The sequence below is a fragment of the Rhinolophus ferrumequinum genome, chromosome 7 (genome assembly GCF_004115265.2).
Source record: "Rhinolophus ferrumequinum isolate MPI-CBG mRhiFer1 chromosome 7, mRhiFer1_v1.p, whole genome shotgun sequence".
Classification (NCBI taxonomy): Eukaryota; Metazoa; Chordata; class Mammalia; order Chiroptera; family Rhinolophidae; genus Rhinolophus; species Rhinolophus ferrumequinum.
This window is the reverse complement of record NC_046290.1, coordinates 49,390,434-49,411,013: the sequence shown is the minus strand read 5'-3', so window position 1 is coordinate 49,411,013 and position 20,580 is coordinate 49,390,434. Positions and strand designations below refer to the sequence as shown.

At 38.8% G+C, this 20,580-nt stretch overlaps 1 protein-coding gene, 1 non-coding gene and 1 pseudogene across 4 annotated transcripts in view; 1 reads left to right on the top strand and 2 right to left on the bottom strand.

Moving 5' to 3' along the window:
- The window catches only part of LOC117025067 (COP9 signalosome complex subunit 4-like), a 39,240-nt pseudogene extending 20,223 nt beyond the window's left edge, over nucleotides 1-19,017 (top strand).
- The window catches only part of PDE8B (phosphodiesterase 8B), a 205,302-nt gene that overhangs the window by 146,192 nt on the left and 38,530 nt on the right, over nucleotides 1-20,580 (bottom strand). The window lies entirely within an intron of this gene.
- On the bottom strand, nucleotides 14,492-14,632 carry LOC117025393 (U4 spliceosomal RNA). Its single transcript, XR_004423600.1, has one exon. It is a non-coding gene; the product is annotated as a U4 spliceosomal RNA (small nuclear RNA).

The following is a 20,580-nucleotide window of genomic DNA, read 5'->3' as shown; positions in this document are numbered from 1 at the left end:
CTGAAGGACAAGGGTAATTTCTGCTCATGACTGAATCCCTCAAAAGCATTGTCCATAGTGTTTTCCAGGTAATAGATGTTTCGGGAATTTTTAAAAACTAAATTAAGAAACTTGATCATATTTTCCCACAGGAAGAATGATATAATAGGCTATTACATGCCTGTTCAAAAAATTGATTTGAAATAAATTACAGACAGAATTAACCGGATAGAAGGAAAGATTCAATAACTATAAAAATAACTATACAAATTGTAAAATTAGGCTTTGGGTTCTATAAAATGTGTGTAAATGATAGCTATATAAAATACATTGATTACAAAGGCTTCAACATAACACAAAGACGTATCTATAACCTAAAAAGAGAACTCTGACATATCGTAAACTTGTCCTAACTCCAATACCCAGCTATAACAAATAAAAAGCTTTTTAAAAATTAGACAACTTTGGATGAGCTAGTTTCTTTAAACTGATGCCTTTTTTTTTTATTCCTCACCTTATAATTGACCTTGTTACAAGCAGAGTCATTGAAAACCATTCTAATGCCTCTCTTGCCTTTTTGCCCTTCCCTTCCCAGCACAGAAAACTCTTAGTCACCACTTCAATATAGCTCTTGCTAGAACCTTTGGTTATTTTTGCCCCTTTCAATGATACCACTTTCTCTCAATCACATGTTCTTCTATACTCAACTACCTTTATTTCTGCTCTGGAGCTAATAACAGATGCTAGTGTTTACTGAGCTCTTTCTTACTATGTGCTAGGTATCATGCTGAGTTCTTCAAAGATGACATCCCAGCCACAGCCTTGTAGGATAGCAAGTGGAACCACAGAGACTGGTGGCCTGAAACCACACTAGGGCTGGGGTGGTCAAAGAAGGCTTTCCAGAAGAGCGAGCTCTCAAATGGAGGTTTTAAAAACAAGTCAGACAAAGAATAAAGAGAAAGTATCACATGTACAAAGAGCACCGAGCTGTGAAAAAGCAGGACATGCTCAAGGCACTGCAAGTCCTTTGATAATAGATCAGCCAGCTCTGCTAAGATGCTCCCAACAGACTAGGTCGCTGAGAATATTAGAACAACCAGAGTCAACTGAGGTTAATTGGGCATTCTCTCTGGAAGGCACAATTATATCCACTTATTTGAAGCTGTTAACCAGTCTAGCCTTAACTTGTGAATTAACAGGTATCATAACCTTCTGGAAGTTTTCTACTAATACAGCTCATCCTATTCCTATGACTGCTGTTTTAATCCATCCTCCAGCCTCTGTCCTCACCCTGCTCCCCTGACCCTCAGCAGAGAGCCAAACCAACATCCTATACTCTAGGGAAAGCAGGGGACAAGAGGTTCAGATCAGGGTTCTCAAACTTTCACATGTATATACACCACTTGGGGATTTTGTTCAAATGCACATCTGGTTTCAGTTGGTCTGAGCATGGGGCCTAAGAGTCGGTATTTCTAATAGGCTTCCAGATGTTGCTATCCCAAGGACCACTCTTTGAGTAGCAAGATTCTAGTAGGGCAGATTCTGCAAGTCAACTGACTAGACTGGCATCCCTCCTCCCCCGACAAACACCACCTGAATAACCAGCTCTAAGCCCCTGTTTTCTCATCTCAAAACGTAAGTGGCTGCTGCACAAATGAGATGAGAATGTATAAGAGACGCACGCGTCTGGCATCTGGTCAGCCTTCAGGAAATGGTGGCTTTTACTGGTAGTAGTGAATATCTTTGAGGATGTCCAGTCAGAGATACCTGGGTGTGCTTTCCTTTCACTTCCTCCCACCTGTTCTTGATTCGACTCCTTCTGGCCTCCTCCTGGGCTATGCCCTGTCCATTAGTCCCTCTTTCACTAATATTTCCAATATCCCTCTTGTCTGCCTTCAAAAATGTTTATCTTTCCTATCCTAAAAAATAAAGTCCCTCTGACTTTCAGTCACTACCTTCTTTGTTTCACAGTTCAACTTAAAATTTGAAAGATTCCTCTACATGCCTTTGGCTGCCCCGTCTACACCCCCACCCCACCATACCCTCAACTGTCCACCATTGTTCTAGAAACAGGGAAATCCTATGGTCTCTTATAAATTGTCGTTCTCCTTTACTTCTTAGTATTGGTGGTCCATCCCTGCGTGATCTAGGAGGAGGTATGATAAAGGCAGGGACTGTCCATTTAAACACAGTTATAGCATATCCTCTTACAGTATGAAGTCCCTTCTGTTGGGAGTTTGGCCAGTGTCCCTACAATGTCATCACCTCAGGGGTTCCATGAATAGTGCTCTCTCCCTGAGATAGCTGAGTTAAGTCATGAGCAAACGGTGAGGGGTGAGCCTCTGCTCTACACTGGGAAGGGCACTATTTTCAGGAGATTTCTAATTCCCATGTGACTCCTGAGCCCCAACTCCCATCTGGTGGGGAGGTAAGCTAGGGCAAGGACTGGAACCATTCCTAGAGAAAGCCTGGACCCGCCAACCCTGCTGTACACCTCCGAGAGAAGTGGTGTCTCTGGCTGGTTCTTCCTTTTGTCAAAAGAACTGTCCACATGGTCTGGCAGAGGGGGCTCTCCTGGTCCCACAGTTGGATGTGGGGGTCAAGGTTTAACAGCAAGAGCCAACGACAGTCACTATTCTCTGTGCACACATGTCCCGTGAGGACCTCATCAAGCAGGGTGGCTAATTAAGATCAAGATCAGAAGCTCCAGCCTCCCTCACCATGTCACCCCATTTCTTAGCAGGTACTACTAGCTCCAGTGCTAAGGGCACAAAGTAGAGGTGAGAGTGCAAGTTAAGAGGGAACACGGGAGGAAATGAGATGCCGTGAACACAAAGGCAAATGAAGTAATTTCATGGTCAGTAGTTACAATCCTTAGCCAAGGCACCCCTCCCATTCCGAATGCCCCGTCACCCTTCCACCAGATTTTTTTTCCCTTAGCCTGGTAAATAAGGACAATCACTAAGCTAATCGGGCATGTAAATACATACCAGTCAGTAAGGTTTCTTCAAGGAATCTGCGTTTGTGTGTTTCAGGAAACATCTTATTCTAATCTCGAATAAAACGATTTCCTAATCCACCTGTAGATAATTCATTACTCACTAAAGACACTGCTCTCGCCTGAACTCGCTCTTTTGACTGCTCTTGTAAACCATCTCCTTAATCATTTCACATGTATAAGAAACCTTATGAAAGTTGACTTAATTACTACTCATTGTCTGGGGATTGGAACACCATGATGACTGATAAGGCTTGTGAGAAACCTTGATTAAGATCTTGATTAGGGCAGCGGACGGCTCAGTTGGTTAGAGCGAGAGCTCTGAACAACAAGGTTGCCGGTTCAATTCCCGCATGGAATGGTGGGCTGCGCCCCCTGAAACTAAGATTGAAAACAGCGACTGGACTTGGAGCTGAGCTGTGCCCTCCACAACTAGACTGAAGGACAATGACTTGACTTGGAACTGATGGGCCCTGCAAAAACACACTGTACCCCAATATTCCCAATAAAAAAAATCTTAAAAAAACAAAAAGATCTTGATTAGGATCAAGAACAAGGAACAATGGCAGAGTTAGTGAGGGATGAGACACAGGACAGTGGCTTCAAAGTTGGGGTGGGCACATTGGGGTGGGCACAGTGAGGGCTGCTCGGCTGGCTTCAGCCTCCAGAAGAGAGACCTGTCCTAGCATCCCCACTGAGGTCTGCCAGGTTGGGTCACAGCAGACCCACTTCCAGCTCAGGGAAGGACAATGGTGAGGGAGCCACAAACTCAAAAATGAGGCAACAATCTCATTGAATCCACTGTGCAACGTTTTCCTGCTATTTTTAATAATGGTCTTAAATCTCCAGAAAGTGGGAAGAGGTGAATGAATCACTCAGTTGATCAACAAGTAGCTCTCAATGCAGGAAAACACAGCAGGTAGGCTTAAAAGATATAGAATGAATCAAATTCCATAGTTAACTTTCAAAGGCTCATGACAAGTATACAAAGTAGGACAATTAAGTCTGCGAACTCATCCTAGAAAAAGTGCTACATACCTCATTGCTGACTATCACTACGGCCATCTCCGAAGTTCTCCCCTTGGGAAGTTATGCACCAATGCCAGTGCCTAGTCCACTCTTCGAAGCAATTTGGGAACTCTTGTTCTGGAATGGCCATCAGAGCTGTTGTCGTATTACCCTTGATGTCCTGAATGTCATCAAAATGTCTTCCTTTCTATACTTCCTTTATCTTTGGGTAAAGAAAGAAGTCGTTGGAGGCCAGATCAGGTGAGTAGGGAGGGTGTTCCAACACAGTTATTTGTTTACTGGCTAAAACTCCCTCGCAGACAGTGCCCTGTGAACTGATGCACTGTCGTGATGCAAGAACCATGAATTGTTGACAAAAAGTTCAGGTCATCTCACTTTTTCGCGCAGCCTTTTCAGCACTTCCAGATAGTAAACTTGGTTAACTGTTTGTCCAGTTGGTACAAATTCATAATGAATAATCCCTCTGATATCAAAAAAGGTTAGCAACATCATTGCAACAAGTTTGCGAACTTAATTGTCAAACCTCGTATACATTTTGATGTTTTACTTTTTCATCAATGTTTTGCAATAATTATTACTTAATGCCGATCAAACTTTCTTATTTAGGAAGACCCTTTAGAGACAAAACTAAGAATATAGGATTAAGACCATAAATGACCATACGGAAATTTTTAAGTGAATGTTATACCCTTTTTTAGCACATTCAAAGGCTTCTACATTGGAGACTGTGAAATGATTTATTTGCCTGAACACAGTTCACTAAATACAATCTTTCAGCTTTTAAAGTCTTATTGTTAATAACTGTCTCTAGATCGACACTGTTGTATAATTCAATGCCCAATAAATCATTCTCTTCTAAGTTCTACAGTGACATGTATTTTTCCACATGGTGAATGCCTCGTTGATAAAAAGAAACAAAACATGTCTTATACATTTACTAGGCCCTGTGAAAATATTAGAGAGAAGCTCGAAGAAAAGCTGAGTTCTCCATTTGATTAAAAGCTGGTTCAATGTATGGAACAAAAACCTTGAAGATGGCTTTGACTAGGTTTTCAAAAGCTCAATTCAATACTACATAATATTCATAATTTGTCAAGTGGAATTCTCCAGAAAAAAAACAGAGCCAGGAAATAATAAGTCTCGTACTTTATCCTGGAGGGCTGAGGGCAGGGTCCCATATACTTGAAGAATTATGAGGGTAGGAAGAGAGGTTGATGTTCATTAATCACAGTAGTTATGTTCTACAGTCACTGCAAACACTGAGTTAATGAACACTAAATCATGGCTCCAGTGGGAAATACAGGGTAAGGTTCCTGCAAGGCTTTGGTCACGACACTTTTTCCAACTGATCAATACACAACCTTGTTTTATGTGTGTTTAACGACATCTTGTTGAATATATGGTTGATTGGTTCACAGTAAACTCATGGCCAAGACCACTGCAACTAAGGCCTGAACGAAGACTTTCTAACTCATAGTTTCTCTGTAAGGCACACCACAGCTTTCTTGCACTTAGGAACACTAGAAAGCACTTCAGCACGATGCTTGGAGGTCATTTTAAACAGTGAAATCATCAATAAAAAGCACAAAAGTGTGAAAAATAGGACACTAAATAGAATGTGAAAATGACACATTTATAGTACAAGAGCTGAGACAAGATGGCAGAGCATTGTCTTGCTCATCTTCAGCTGGACATTCATGCCAGATGACTCAAGGTTTTCACTGTTGTGCCTATGTCCACAAATGACCATAAAAGCACTGCGAGTACTGAGTTTGGGGTTACAATTAAATTTTAGGGAGTAGGCAAATTCTCAAATATGGAATGCGCAGATGAGGACAGACTGTACCTCTTTTCCGCCTCAGGGACCACACTGCTATGGTTATGCAAAGGCATGAAGCCCTTCTGAAGCCCACCCCACCATGCTGGCGTGTGGTCCCCTTATTTCCTGAGCAGCCTGGTGAAGACAAAGTCGGAGCTGAGCTCTCCAAAAGGACTTAGGAGCAGGGCAATACTCACTCCAGTTTCAGAGAAGTTTTTTAACTGTTCCCTAGAAAACAAGGAGAAATAAAGAGACCATTCCCTATCTACACATCTTAATCAAGGACAATTTGAATTATCTCAGATGAGCTCGCAGTTTAAACTTCAGCCCATTTTCCCTGCAGAATATTTAATCTTGAGAAAAGTGCCTCTATATCAAGGTTTTTGCCTTTTCTAATTAAAGTCTGGAAGAACACTCAAAGAGTTACTCTCCTTATACTTCCTTAGTATGAAAAAACAAGGATGAGCCCAGATGGTAGAGAGCGCAGAGAGGGAAGATACCACTTGGAAAGGTCACTTAACTAAATCAAATCATGAAGTTTTCAAGAGGCCTACAATTCTGGAGAGAAAAGACAATGATATTTTATGGGTGGGAGTTTTTAAAGCTCAGAGCTGAGTTTGTTGTTTTTGGTTTTGTTTTTTGGTTTAATCATAGTAACTAATTCATCAATGTCTTTAATATAACAACATAACAAATTCAAACGTGGTTTACAATGTTTTTTAAAAAGCCATGAGATTAGGACAAGTAAAAATACAATTAAAAAAACATTGGAAGGAGCACAGAAATTGGTACATTAAAGACATTGATGAATTAGTTACTATGATTAAAAACCAAAAACCAAAAAACTTAGTTCTGAGCTTTCCTGTAGCAAATAAGAAAGGGAAATATTGTGATTTGTAGTTTTCATCAATAGCTAAAAGCCAACACGGATCATCTAATGTACAAACAATATACTTTATGGATACTGAAGTTCAGCAAGTATATACTGTGTCAACACCACCATAATTTATGATGTCTTGGTTTCTGGGTCAGCTGGTGTTCCACATGGCATCACCCTAGCCACTCCACAAGAGGTGTGTGAGCTATTGCTAGCCCCATGAGTCAAGTGCCATTGTGACAGGGCAAAGGGCTGGAAACACCCTCATTAGACATCTTACAAGAACACTACCAGATGGTCGCTAACAATGTCTAAAAAGGAACAAGTTGATAAAAGTCTGGAAACCTTGAAGATCTAGTGACCTGTATAAGCAACCAGAAGGGGCCCAAGAAAGAGACGCACTTTGATATCAAAATAGTGTCCCTGGTAATAAAGTACAGTAAGAGCAAAGGTCTGATTAGCTTTCCTGTTACATATGCATATTTGTTCCTGGGAGTCAATTTTGGACAAAATGGCTTATTGTTCACCTGGTTACAGTTGTTTTGCCTATTGAACGAAGCTGATCTACTGCTATATCTTACTATTAAAAGTGATAACAAAATTATACTCATAAAAGTGATGTTAAGGGCCTTGATTCCTTTCAAAAGAAATTGTAGGTTTGATCATTAAAAATAGTAATAACTACCCATAGGACATTATAAACCTGGACATGTTCTCTTTCTTGAGTATATTCAACTGCTACTACTTCCGAGCACTTAGCTCCACTCTGCCCGAAATGTCCCCCTACTTGCCCCTCTTCTGTTGTTCTGAGCAGGACTCCATTTCCCAGAGTGCTAGAATAATCAAACTTCCTGGTTAGCTCAGGAGAGTCACACCTACTTCATATCTGATGTGATTAATAGGTGCTTACTTTCATTCTCAAATGTGTCCCCACTATAGGAAAAAATAAATACAGATAATAACATGTGTTGGTGAAAATGTGGAAATATTGGGACACTCATATACTGCTCATGGGAATGAAAATTTGTACAGCTGCCTTGCAGAATAGTGTTACAGTTCCTCAAAAGGTTAAACATAGATTTACCATATAAGCCAGCAATTCCACTCCTAGATACATGTCCAACAGAAATTAAAACATAGGCCCATATAAGTTTGTACATGAATGCTCATATCATAATTTTTCATAACAGCCTACAAGTGGAAACATCCCAAAGGCCATCAACTAATGAACAGATAAATAAAATGTGGTATGTCCATATAATGGAATATTATACAGCAATAAAAAGGAATGAAGTACTGATCCATGCCACAACATGGCTGAAACTTGAAAACAATATGCTAAGTGAAAGAAGCTGACACAAAAGGCCACATACTGTATGGGCTCATTTATTATATAAAATGTCCAGAATAGGCAAATTTATAGAGACAGAAAGAAGATTTGTGTTTTTCTGGGCCTGGGAAGTGGTACTGAGAGGATGGGGTAGTAAAGGTTAATGCATAAGGGTTTCTTTTTGGGGTGATGAAAATGTTCTAAAATTGATGATGGTTGCACAACTCTGGGAATATACTAAAAACCATCAAATTCTACACTTTGAATGAATTGTATGGCAGGTGAATTATATCTCAATAAAGCTGCTGTAAAAAGTAACAATAAATAAATCAATAATAACATAATAATAATAACCACCATCAGGAAATTAGTTATGTGGTCACTCTACTACATCGCATCAAAGACTCAGACATCAACAGGGAAGAAGGGGCTTGAAAACCTTTAGCAATGATCTGGTGAAACCTCCTCAACTTTAATAAAGTATGTGAATAAGCTAAGACCATATTTTCAAATCATCCTATTTTGGGTGGGAAGAGAAGCAGGATGATGTGTTCCTGTACTTTAGTCTTTCAGTAGAAATGAATCAGATATGCTCTCTACAACAGCAATTCAGAAATAAAGTATTGAATACAAAGTCTTAGTTCTAAAACATAAAAACTTTTTACTCACCTAAATATGATAAAAACAAAGATTTTTATGTACTTAAATATGTTCCAAGAAAGGACACTGAAACATTAGAATATATTATTTAACCTACTGCAAGATCGGCATTTCAATAAAATTTCATATTGATCTTAACTCACTAAAGAAAAAACATTTCCTATTCTCTGACCAAAAAGTATTCTGTCCTTAATCCTCACTGAGTCTTGCTCTCCTGTTCTATTTGGCACTGATTATTCCAAAATTCTCCTTGACGGCCTCTGGATAGAGCCACTAATCATTTATCTTTGTTTTCTCCATCTTGCTTCTATTTTGGTGAAAGCTTACAACACTGTCTATGAAACACATGCCTTAGTCAATTCATTGATTTTTATGAAGTGACAACCATGCCCATTTTAATTAGTCTCCAGGAGAGCCTTTAAATATTACTATGATACTCGGTATCGGAAAAAAGAGTGAAGCCTTCTGTTGAGGATATTATGTCACGTGTCCAGTGAAATGAAAGACCAATGACTCATAAAAGTCATTGTGAAATCAGTTGAGAGTGCCTAAGTGGGTGGAGCAGGCACCTCGTCCTAAACAAAGAGGTCCTCAAAACAGATTTTAGGAGAAATCAAGTGGTTCCTTCAAGTCCATCAGTCCTCCTCTGGAGGACCTGTCATGATAGGCTCCTGACACAAGTGCAGTAAAGACAGAAGTGAAAAACCACAGGGCACAACTAATCCCACATATGGAATAGAAAGATAAAGTACAAGGTACCAAATTAAATATAATCAGAGAAATGTATTTTGTGCACAAACACTGGATACAGACACAATTTACACACCTGATAATGAGGTATAACTATAATGTATGGAAATCAATTTTTGTGGAAGCGGTATGTAATCAAGCCCGTTATTTTCTACTCTTCCCTAATCATGTGTTTTAAAAATGAACGCAAGCATGATGCCTCCAGCATAGATTAGTTCCTCAGTATTTCAGTGGGAGTACAAAGTGAGAGGGACACCTGTTTTCCTCTCTAGGTTCTATTTTTGAAAGACAATACTGAGGATGCTTAATAGTCACACGGGGAGATTGTCAATAAGCTATTCAATGACCACTTTAATACTAAAGAACATGGTTAAAAACAAAAGAGCATGTTTTAAAACATATAGAGGCTCCTCTGTCTCCCTCTGTCTCTGAGCTCTGTTCTGTCCTCCTATTTCTCCCCATTGTCTGTCTTTTTTGCCCTTTCTTTCACCATATGTTTCGACTAGCCCCACCCACGTTGCCACAGACAGGATTTTTCCATCTTAACTCGCCACATTATAGACGTGAAGTGTCTAGTTACTATTTACCCTTTATAAAGTGAATAAACACGTGTGCTTCCTGCTACTATTTTTAAAGCATAGCATTCTCATGTTTAAAAAATGTTTTTCATGTATAAAAAATGCAGCCCAACTTATTTTATCCTGAGCAAAGATGCCGAGAGGAAAAATGGAAAACAGGAGGCTGTTAGCAACCTGAAGAAGAATGCCCTCAAATGTTACCCAGGAAAAAAATGATTTCACTGCAAACACAAGACACGTCTCTGAATCCACGCATGGAAAACCCACTCTGCTGCTGAGGCCACTCGGGGGAAACTGCTAAAAGTCAGGTGGAGAGCCCGGCCAAACTTCTGGATCCAGTCTTTCTCCCTCTTGCATACCATACCCTTAAGAGGGACGTCATTAGAATCCCCTTAGCATCAGCGAGCACGTAGCAGGCCTCGCTGTGTAGAGCAAACCCCCCGGCCGACACGCTGGGCAGTCCCATGAGACAGAAGGGATGTCTGACGATGAACACACAGACACCCTCTGATGTGGGCAGGGCACTGACAGTCCACTTAATAGCTATCAATCACACTATTTTGTTAAAATGCTAGTGATTAGTTAAAAACAAAATGGCATAATTGAGAGCAAAATGCAGAGAAATAAGTGTGGTTCCCAGAGTCTTGACAAACTGTAATCAATGCTTAATTTTACTCACAATCGGTTTCCAATACATCTTGGTCTACACTAAAGAGAAATATTTAACAACTCTTTTACTTTCACCTTTCAAAAGGCCTTGGCCTTAGACGCAGATCCTACGGGATTAGAGCTGCTCCTTTCTAGTGTCTTTTCCTGTCTCCGTGGAGATGGCATTCCTCACCATCTCATCTATACGTATCCTATGGGGAGTTCCTGGCAGGACTGCAGGCTGCTTTTATTACCTTCACAGGAGAATTCTAACAGGATGGCTATGACTTTTGGTAAGCCATTAGAATTTTTCTAACCTTTTGCAAGATGTCAGGCCATTTTTATTTCTGGACACTTAAAACCAATAGAATACAACTGTCTTTCAAACAGACTCAGTCAATGGTTTCTCCACAATCCCACAGAAATAAAGGGTGGTCTTGATCAATTGTTCTTAATTTGTTTCTCCATCTTTAGTCAGCATTAGAACAGTCGTGATTTTATTTTTTTCATCGCTTTTCTGATAAAGAAGCAGAGTACTTTGGGAAAATGGCTCAGCAATTGATTATGAAGTGAGCCTCAGTGGAAATCATCAATAAAATGACTGAGGATGAATTTACTTTTTTATTATGAAATGAATTAATTTTCAAATTTTATAAAACTGATGTCTATGAAGGTACTTAATGCTTCCTAATTTATAAAATCATTAAATTTCTTTCATATAAAATTTTTCCAGAAGTATTTACACAAATGTTGGCTAATTTTTCAATGCCACTTTTTAAAATGCCCCTTACAAAAAGAGGCCTGTTCCTTTCCAAACCAGATGGTAAACTGATGAGCTAATTTCCAAGAAACACTTTTAATTCAGCAGGGTCTTACATTTCTACTTCCATATTAGAGCTTTTTGAGGCATAATTGACAAATAAAATCATAAGATACTTAAAGTATACAACATGATGATTTGATATATGTATAACTGAAAAGATTCCATTTCAAGTTAATTAACACATCTATCATCTCAGACATTAACCCCTTTTCTCTGTGTGAGAATATTTAAGTTATACTCTCTCAGCAAGCTTCAATTATACAATAAAGCCTTATCAATTATAGCCTTATCAATAAAGCCTTATACAATTAAAGCCTTCTCAATTATCACCATATTTTATATTAGATCCTCAGAACTTATTCATCTTATAATTGAAAGTTTGTATCCTTTCACCAACCTCTTCATGTTTCCTCCACCCCTCAGCCCCGGGCAACCACTCTTTCATTTTCAATTCCTATGAGTTTGATTTTTTGTTTTCAGATTCCAAATGTAAGCAATACCATGCAGTATATCAAGTCTTTCTCTATCAGGCTTATTTCACTTAGCATAATGCCCTTCAGGTTCATCCATGTTGTCACAAATGGCAGAATTATCTTAATTTCTGGGAGAATGACACACACACACATACATACATACACACACACACACACACATATATATCACACACACACACACACACACACACACACACACAATGTTGATTATGTTGATGGACACTTAGGTTGTTTCCATATCTTGGTTATTGTGAATGATGCTGCAATGAACATGGGGGCATAGATATCTCTTCGAGGTAATGGTTTCATTTTGGGGGGATATATAGTCAGGAGTGGAATTGCTGGATCATATGGTAGTTCAATTTTTAGTTTCTTGAGAAACTTCCATACTGTTTTCCATAGTGGCTGTACCAATTTACATTCCCACCAACAGTACACAAGGATTACCTTTTCTCCACATCCTCACCAGCACTTGTTATCTCTTGTCTTTTTCATAATAGCCATCCTAACAGGTGGAAGGCAATATCTAATTGTGGGTTTGATTGGCATCTCCCTCATGATTAATGATGTTAAACACCTTTTCATAAATCCATTGGCCACTTGTATGTCTTCCTTGGAAAAATGTCTATTCAGGTTTTTTTGCCCATTTTTAATGGGATTATTTGTTTTTTGGTTTTGGTTTTTGTTTTTTTGCTATTGAGTTATAAGAGTTCCTTGTATATTTTAGATATTTAGATTATTGGATATGTGGTTTGCAAATATTTTCTCCCATTCCATAGACTGCCTTTTCATATTGTTGATGGCTTCCTTTGCTGAGCAGAAGAAAAGAATCTTGAACAACCAAATTAGCTAGTTCTTTATATTTCATCAGTATAATTAAGAATTAATGAAAGCTTTATTTCTATACTCAAATGTTTTTCCACAAGTAACAGGGTATTAAATGGCCAAAAGCTGAAATAAGGGTCAGCATACTACAGAGACTCATTTACATAGGACTTGGGAGGATGAGAATACATGCTGCCACCACTCAAAGCTCATCTCCCACCCCGGGCCTATCTGAGATTAGCTGGCTGAATGAGGAACAATGTGTAAACAGTTGTTGGCTTAGTAGGAATTGCTATGGAGTTCCCCCTTCTTTTTAGAGCAGGGAAGGGGAGAGGACATTCAACCTGCCAGTGAGGGCGGCAGCAAGGGAACTCCCCCATGACAGCGGAGGTGCAGAAGATAGTCTGCAGAAAGAAACTCATAGGCCTCTAATGCTGCTACCAGAGAAGGTGTAGAGGAGTTCTCAGGAGAGTAGGGGGCATGTATGGTAGAGACAAGGGCTGCCTCTGATGGGAGAGGGCAAGAGGACAGAGGGAGAAGCCTACACTCCCGAAGTTTGGTGAGGAAAGAATTCGTAATCTGTGGGCCAAGTGGACAATGTAGAAGGCAGCAGCAGGCTTGACTCTCCTTGAAGGGATCTTATCCAAGAAAGCTGCCTGCCACTGGGGCAAGGTGATGCCAGCAGAAAGAGGCTGGAGCTGAACCCTCCTCTAAAAGCAGGCGCCAGGAGAGGAAGTCATCTTAAAAGGGCAGCTGGAAAGCACATTCCACCAGACAAGGAATGAAAAAGTGTGTGTGTGTGGGGGGGGGGGTGGCAGAGGGTAAAACAAAGAACCACCAAAGTATTCCATGAGAGAAGGTATTCAGTAATGAGGAGAAAGTTAAAAGACCCCCAAAAAGGCCCAATTCCATATCCCCCTTAATCTATCACTCTGTCTGCCCAGACCTCGAAGAACCAAAAGCCTGGTCAGGGGGGATTGGGACAAGGAGAGCTGAAACAAAGGGCCACATGCCCCTTCCCTGCAGCAGGTTTTCAAGAAAAGGTCAGCCTTGAGCTGAAGGAAGTGTAGAAGCATTGTATTGGATGATGGGTGATGGGAGTTTTGATTTAGATCAGATTGAACTTTTTAATAACCGAAAATGAGACTCAAAACTGTGATAGATGGCTGATACAATCCAGAAATGCAGAAGGAAGATCTAACAGAGCAGGTTTGAAAGAAGTGATGGGAGAGAAACAAATCTGTTTACTGATTTATAACCTATTTGTTTCTTTATATTTAAGGTACGTGTCTTGTTGACAGGATATAGTTGAGTCTTACCCTTCCTTTTATCCAATTTGATAATCTCTGCCTTTGAATTGAGATGTTTGACTACTTACATTTAATGTAATTATTGATAGGGTTAGTTTAAACTATCATCATCTTGCTTTTGTTTTCCACTTGTCTCCTCTGTTCCTGGTTGCCCTTTTCCCTCTTTTTCCGCCTTCTTTTTGATTTACCAAGTATTTTTAAATATCTAATGCATTTTGTCTTCTATATTATTTTTATCAGGTATATCTTTTTTGTGGTTGGCTTAACTTATCACATTCTATATTCACTATTGTGCATTTCATTTCTATTAGCCTAGCTCCTTGAAAAATGCCTCAAACTTAGTTGAGATTCAATCAATTGTTGTTGAATAAATTGATAACAGAGCTAAACAAAATATCAACTAAACAAAATGCTCAAAATATGGAATGTTCTGATTAACTCAATTTTTCAATTAGCAATAATCGCACCTCGGATAAACCTCATTGGCTACGATACTGTCATTGTGCAAAGCTCAATTTTCAATCAAATGAGGATTATTTGGAAAATCATATGCTTCAAATTTTCTTGCTTTGAGATTTTTTTAAAATTGTAATAATTGGTTCTTTATGCCTTACAAGTTTAGTGTACTGGAAATAACTTCGCAGTACCTTATTCTCACCCTTCTGAACCAGTGATGCTGCTGTCTGAACACAAAGATGGAAGAGAAGGTACAGATTGGAATAAATTTATACAGAGCTTAGGACACAACCTAAACGTTATTTATTTAGTTTCCCTTTTTTTTTGGAAAAAAAAAAAATCTTAATGTGGCATAGTTTCTCTATAACCTGCCTTTGCACTTAACACAAAGAGAGGGGAAATTCTTCTATTTTGAAGACTAATGGAGTGTATTTATTGTATGGTTAAATAGAATAAGAAGGGAAAACCATTTTTGTGTCAGACTCACAGAAACCACTATAGAATTTAAAAAATGAAATGGAATCAAATGAGATTATGAAAGAATAGTAATGTACTAGTGAATTTTGAATGCATAATGAAATTGCCCACATACTTAAACGTAGTCAGGACATGACAAGTAGACGAAACAATGCATTAGAACAGTTCTCACAAGGGTTACACTTCTTTTGCGGCACATAAAAAGATGACCCCATCATTATTTCCAGTTTACAATTCTCTAGGGCAAAAACTATTCTGAAGATGTGAAAATAAATTTATTACTGTAACTAATAATTAAATGATGATAAATGGCAAATAATTGTAAATAACTATTCCTGCAGCAATAAAGGACCCTTGCAAATTTAAATTACACCTTGTCTGAACCAAAGCTTTTAAACAGTGATTAATAACAAATATAGATCACCTCCTAAATCTGGAAATCCCTGGTCCAAAGAGAACCCTCTATAAACTGAAAAAGTTCAAGTAATCAGCTGCACTACTATTTTCTCTGTAAACCACAGCAATAATGGATATCCATTAGCTAGTAGGTATTCTCATGAAACATCTAGGAGATGGGATAAAGTGGTACCAGATAGGGTCCTTGAACATTGGTCTCTTCAGGGCTTATTTCTCCTTTATGATTTGACTATGATGGTCTGACGGTATGCAGGACTTGTACTATAATATTTACTATACAGTCAACATTGACCCTGTGTATGTGTATGTGAGGAGGTATATATGTACATATGCACATACATATGTACACAGGAAAACAAACATGAGTGCAATCATTCATTTATTGATGGGAGTCTAGACTCCTTCCAGGTACCACTAAACTGCTAATGAAACACATGCCAGGTCCCAAGCTGTTCTATACGATAACCACCCACATTACCTATTCCTTCCTGGCATAGTCATATTGGCAAAAGGAAAAAAAAATACCCAAATTAGAAATCAACAGAGTTTTCCCAACTTCCTATCTCTGAACTCATTAAAATGACTCTAAAATCTGGAAAACAAGAACAAGCCTTTTGCTGAGGCCTGGAAAGGATGAGGCAGCTGAGGCCTGGAGTTCTTAAGAGGCTGGAATATGTCCTGACTTTGTTAGCTGCGGTATTTCGCGTCTGGGCCCAATACTTGCTTTGCAAGAAGGCAGAAGATGTACAGCTACACAAGCACGGACGTGCACATGTGCGTGTGTTATGGGAGGGAGGGCCGTACCTCCCAGCTTCCGATGGAAGGTCCTATAGACAGAGGTCCCACATCCTACTGGGCCTGGAGAACTAAAACACTTTCAGTCCTTGTGTGTTTGATGTGCCGTAGAATTGGCTCCAACTCCTGGCAACCCTCTGGATGCGTGATGCCCACAACGTCCTGTCCTCAACAGCCCAGCTCAGCTCCTGTAGACTCACACCTACGGCTTCATACACGGAGTCCATCCATCTCATATTCCGTCTTCCTCTTTCCCTGCTGCCTTCTATTTTTCCCAGCATTACTGTCTTTTTCAAAGGCATCTTTCTCATGATGTGCCCAAAGTAGGCAAGCTTCAGTTTTGTCATTTTCAGTTTTGTCATTTCTTAGTCCTACAGACTAGAAAAGGTTGCCCTATCCACCATTGCACTGTCAAGGCCAGAGAATAAAGGCCTTCCTCAGTCATCATTGAAATAGGTACAGCTCCTCCTTTTTGACCACGGCTGCCCCTAGCAAGGACGGCCGGGTCTTCCACCCACTCCACGTCTGACACTGCCTGAGAGACTCCACAGCCTCAGTGCACTGAGATTGAGGGAACTCAACCCGGGAACAGGCAAAGAAAACCTGCAGTCCCTGAAAGGGGACTAGATCTGTAAGGGGAAAAGACCAAATTGAAATCAGATGAGTCTCACTAACAGAAGAGACAAAAGAAAACATTAAAGGGTAAAGGAATGCAAATCCACAGAGTGATTTAATTAGAACACAAAAATATTTTTGGAAACTAAAAAGATTTGGGGAAATTTTGAAAAATTTACTAACCAAACTGAAAGAGCATATTCAGTCCTAAGAACAAAACAAGCAGTCTGGAATAGGAGTTGACAAACTTTCTGTAAAGGTCAAGTTAGTAAATATTTTTGACTTTGTGGATCATAGGGTCCCTTGAAATTGCCCAACTTTGCCATTGTAGCATAAAACCAGCCATAGAAAACACATTCATAAATGGGCTTGGCTGTGCTCCAATAAAACTTTATTTATAGAAACAGGCAGCAGGATGGATTTTGCAAGCCATCTGAAGTCTGTAGACCCCTGGTCTAGAAAGTCAAAATCTTAAAAAAGTTAAAAGTTAAAAGTCAAAAGTTAAAAAATCTATCACAACACAGGAGAAAAAACAGAAAAGAAATAGATCCAGAATATTTAAAATGCAGAATCTATAACTCTAAAGGAAAAAAGGATCAGATGAAAAACATTGTTGAAAGATAACACAAGAAAACTTTCCTTAGAAAGACTTCAACCTTCTGACTTAACCAGGCATACCCTGTTGAAATATCTGAATTACCAGAAAAAAGAGAAAAATGTATAAATTTGTATTAAAGAAGAAAAAGTTACCTAGAAAAAAAGAGAAAATTAGTACTAGACTTTTCATCATAGTCAACATGAAAAGCTACAAAAAGGAAATACAATTTTTAATAAGCTAACGATGCAGGATAAGATATAAAAGCTAATAGTCTTCCTCTACACTAACACTAACCTGTACGAAATAGAAAACCAGTTCCATAGTTGATAGCAACAGCTGTAAAACCCAGAGAGAAGGGGTGATTAAGAAAATTATGTATTTTTTAAATTTAACATTTAAACCTTTATTAATATGTAAACTTCTAATCCAAATCCCAGTAGCTTAAGAGGAAGTAGAGGGCTGAGCTGGGAGAAAGACAGCGGCTGCCGTGTGACAGGATTTGGCCCATCTCATGAATTAGAGCGGCTCTCATAAAGACCTGGTGGGCACATATCATCAGATCCTGGAAAAAGCCATTCCGTTATCTGGGGCAGAACAACTAGAAACTTTGAAAGCTTCTGTGGAAGCAGTGGTAAATGAGAATGCGAGCCTCGTGATCTCTCGACAGTTGCTGACTGATTTCTGCCACATCTCCCTAACCTGCCTGATAGCACAGCCAAAGAAATGTATCATTTCACCTTGGAAAGGATCCAGCCTAGAATCATTTCATTTGAGGAGCAGGTTGCTTCCAGAAGACAGCACAGCATCTTGCACCCATATATGAGAAAGAAGAAGATTGGACAAATGCAGCCCAAGTGTTGGTGGGAATTCCTTTGGAAACAGGACAAAAACAGTACAATGTAGATGAGAAACTGGAGACTTACCTAAAGATCACTGGACTATATCTAGAGGTTAATGAGCCAGTCCAGGCAGAGGCTTACATAAATCGAGCATCATTGTTTCAGAATGAATCAACCAACAAACAGTTAAAAGATACATTATAAGGTATGCTACCTTGTTCTTGATTATAGAAGAAAATTCACTGAAGCTGCACAAAGGTACAACGAGCTCTCTTGCAAGACAAATAGTACATAAAAGTGAAAGACTATGCTTTGCACAGCAGGACAGCAGCGTTCTCAAATGCTAGCTACTCTTTTTAAGGATGAAAGGTGCCAGCAACTTGCTGCTTATGGGATCCTAGAGAAAATGTACGTGGATAGGATCGTCAGAGGAAAGCAGCTTCAAGAATTTGCTGCCATGCTGATGCCTCACCAGAAAGCAACTACAGCTGATGGTTCTAGCATCTTAGACAGAGCTGTTATTGAACATCATTTATGGTTCTCAAGCAAATTATATAATAATATTACCTTGCAAGAACTTGGAGCTCGTTTAGAGATCACTGCAGCTAAGGCAGAAAAGATAGCATCGCAATTGAAACCAGAAGAACGTACCAACGGATTTATTGATCGGATTGATGTAATAGTTCGTTTTGAAACATGAGAAGCTCTGCCAATATGGGAAAAACAGATCCAATCACTTTGTTTCCAAGTGAATAACCTTTTGGAAAAAAATTAATCAGACAGCACCAGAATGGACAGCACAAGCCATGGAAGCCCAGACAGCTCAGTGAATCTTTGCAGAACTTCTGTGCACACTACCTTTTTCCATGTTATGCATGGAATTTCACTATCTCCAAAGCATTTGCATCATGACCTTACATATTTCAATCCCATTTATGCTGGATTCCATTTTAAAAAGACATAATTAGAGCAGTAAGCACAAGCATTTAAAATTACGTAGTTCCCATATATTCAACGTTTCTGTGTATCAAGCTAACTCAGATGTTTTGAAAGCTTTTCTTTAAAAGGAGTAAGTGAAATATCTGTGGCTAAAAAGTTTGAGATTTGTGATAACTTTGCAGTCATGTAAACTTAAGTGTTTTGTGCCTCTCTCACATGGTTATTCTATTAAATGAAGAAGTGAGCCAAAAAAAAAAAAAAAAAGAGGAAATGGAAGCAATTATTTTAAGATTCATGTGGAAGAATACATTAGAATTGCCAAAAATTATTTTACAAAATTCAGAATAGTGAGGAGAGATTTTCTCCACCAGATATCGTCATATTATAAACCATTGTCCTTAAAACAATATGTCATTGGCATGGGAATACACAAATGTATCAGCAAAATATGACAGAAATAGATCCAGAAGTAGATCCAAATATATGTTGAAACATAATACATGATTCATCATAATATATGAGAAAAAGGGAAATGAAGGACTTGTTTCATAAATGAACTTACTAAAATAATTATCCAACTGAAAGGAAACTAAAATTATGAGATAGAAAAATAGAGTTCAAGTGAAACATAAATATTTTTTAATTATAAGAAATTTAGGAGACTACTTTGTAATCTTAGCATCAGAGAGAATTTCTTAAGCAAGTCAAGAAACACAAAACCAGAAAGGAAACAGACATATTTGAATAATTTGGGGGCAAAGACATCATTAAATCAAATGACAAATGGTAACTGAGGAAAATCCTGCCACACAGACGAAAGATGAGGTTCATAAAACTCAAAACTGATAAGTAAAACAGTACTCCAATAGAAAAAATATATATACAAGGGATGTATAGGAAATTCACAGAAGAGGAAATGCAAGTGGCTAATAAATACATGATAAGATACTTGACCTTACCATAATTAGGAAAATAAAAATCAAGATCAGGTATCATTTTTCACTGCTTGTATCAGCAAGAATTTATGACTGATCACTTCCAGTGCTGGCAACAGCGCGGGGAAACAGGCATGCATATAATGCTGGTGAGAGTGTGAATTCCTTCAATCTTTTTAGAATGTAATATGCCCTTGGTCTAGAACTGCCGCTTTGGGGAATTCATCCTCATGAACTAAGGGCACTAAACGTAAAGATAGAAGTAATAGGGGTTTATTTGCTGCCTTGTTTATAGCACTAAAAAACTGGAAGCAACTTAAACATTCATCATGGTGACCCTAGCAAATGAATTATGGCAAATCTATACTATGAATACAGAATATTATTTA